The sequence below is a fragment of the Corvus kubaryi genome, unplaced genomic scaffold (genome assembly GCF_017639235.1).
Source record: "Corvus kubaryi isolate FWS band 111438036 unplaced genomic scaffold, C.kubaryi_AGA036_p1.0 36379, whole genome shotgun sequence".
NCBI lineage: Eukaryota > Metazoa > Chordata > Aves > Passeriformes > Corvidae > Corvus > Corvus kubaryi.
The window spans coordinates 8,447-10,668 of NW_024580859.1; the positions used below are offsets into that span (position 1 = coordinate 8,447).

At 57.2% G+C, this 2,222-nt stretch overlaps 1 protein-coding gene across 1 annotated transcript in view; it reads right to left on the reverse strand.

Moving 5' to 3' along the window:
* PNOC (prepronociceptin) overlaps nucleotides 1–325 on the reverse strand; it is an 8,189-nt gene extending 7,864 nt beyond the window's left edge. Inside the window, exon 1 of the mRNA XM_042019887.1 lies at nucleotides 69–325. The gene's annotated coding sequence lies outside the window, so the exon portion shown is untranslated. The remainder of the gene's footprint in view (nucleotides 1–68) is intronic.
* Between the last annotated feature and the right edge of the window lie 1,897 nt (nucleotides 326–2,222).

Genomic DNA, 2,222 nt, shown 5'->3' on the forward strand with positions numbered 1-2,222 from the left:
CCCCCCCCCCCCCCAACCCAAAAAAAAAAAAAAAAAGCCTGGAAAAAGCAGGGAAGCGGAATTCCTACCTGAGCGGAGCGGAGCTGGCGGCCCCTCGGCTCCGTGACTCGCCCGGCGCCGGAGCGGCTGGGGCTGCTCTGGCCGGGGTTTATATGGCCGGGGTGCACACGCATCCCACACCCCCGCCCCGGACACGTGCGCGCCTGAGCCCACCCCCGGGGGCTGCCGGCGGAGGGATGCGCCAGCCGGGATCGGGAATGCGCGGCTTTTCCTTCCCCCGCATCCATCCCGCACCCATCCCGCAGCCCGAGGATCGCGGAGGGCGGGGTGGGGCGGGACGGCTCCGCACCGTGTGGGGCCGCTTCCCGGATCGGAAGCAGTCGGGATCATCCCCAAGCTCTTCCCAGAGGGATTTGGGGGGTGTGGAGGGGGGATTTTTCCCACTTGGCTTTCGCCTCAATCCCGGATCCAGCCCCGCTCCCGCGCCCATCCCGCTCCGGCGCGGCGCGGTCCGTGCTGAGCGTCGGGGTGGGAATCGTGGATTTGGGACTGGCCGGGGGAGAGCAGAAAATTCCAAGCGGGTGTTGCAGGGATGGTGGAAATGCCCGGCGGGAAGCGGAGACCGGGATCTGCCCGCTCCGGCGCCGGGAATTGACGCTGCTTTTCCTTGGGAAAGGCCGAACCTTCCCCTCCGCCGCTTTCTCCCCCAAACCGGCCCCATCCCATGGGATTTTCTTCCCCCGTCGTTTCAGTGGGAATGCTCATCCCTGCCGGATCCCTCTCCCTGCCGCCACCTCGGGAATCAAAGATTTCAATAATTCAATTCATTCAATCAGGAATCCGGCGCCGCGATCCTAGCTCGGTAATTCCTTGGAATGACTCCCCGGGAAGGGCTGGAGGAGGGAGGGAAGCGTTTTTCCATCTGGGAATTGAGTTTGTGCCCCCCAGGTGGGACCACCTGGGCCTGGAAAAGCCAAAAATTCGGGAAAACGCCCCAAAGAGGGGGGTAGAACATCACAGGAGTGGTTGGAGGGTTGGGATGAGAGCCTGGATTTGGGGGATTTTTAGGGAAAATGGGGTTGGGAAGTGACGCTGTGCCCCATCACATTGCCAGGAGACCGGAACTCATCCTTTTCTTTAAATAAATACGTTTTAAATTTATTTTTCTCATTTTAAAAAAAGCAATTTTTGAATAAAAATGTCGCTCCAGTCTTTCCTGGACCACCTGGATTGTCAAGAATTCCCTGGATTTTAGGCCTGGGAGAAGCTCCGTGCTTCCTTTATCCTTTCCCGGGATAATTTCCCAACCTCTCAGCACTTCATTCCCTTGGCAGCTCCCCAAAATTCCCATTTTTGGGGGGGTTTATTGCCAGAAAAACGCCTTTTCTCCCCAAATTTGGCCGAAGGGATTCGAGCCGGTGAGGAGGAGGAAAAATATCCTTTTTTGAGCATTCCCAGGTTTTTTTGGGATCCCTGTAGGTCCCAACGGCCAACCCCGCTGGGCGGGAACAGCTTCGGGATGTGGATATTGGAAAATCAGGATGGAAAATGCGGATGTTTTAAATGGTTTGGGGTTTTTTGGCGTTTCTGTCCCAAATCCGTGTCCGAGCATTCCCGACCGCCAATCCCGGCAGGATCTGGAGTGACGGGGAATTTCCAGGGAAAAGCAACGACCCCTTCCAGCAGCAGGACATCAAACGGATGGGATCCGGCGCCGAGGAAAGGTGGGGAGGATTCCCAAGCTGGGAAACTCGGGAAGTGGGGCTGTTTCCCTGGAATTTTGCATTCCCGCGGTCGCTTTTGGGTTCTGCCTGGATATTTTCCGGCTTAAATCCCGGGATTTTATCCCTTCCTTCAGGAAAATGGGGATCACCTCTTTCCTGATCCAAGCTCAGGCACTGCCAGCTGATTTTCCAGGAGTTTTCCAAGAAATCCGGTGGTCCATGGGAGCCTTGGGAGATGCTTCAAAAAAATCCAACTTGGCCGGCCCAAATTTGGGGTGGGAAAAGGCCAAAAATGGGCTCCAGGGAGGTGCTGCTGATTTATTCCCAGCAGGAATGTCGGGATGCTTGGAATTGTGTCCCGTCAGGATGAGGATGAGGGTGGTGAAGGCTCCGTGCAGGCCTGGAAGCTGCTCAGGGATGGGAATGGCAGGAGTGGGAATGGCAGGAGTGGGAATGGCAGGAGAGGGAATGGAAGGAGTGGGAATGGCAGGAGTGGGA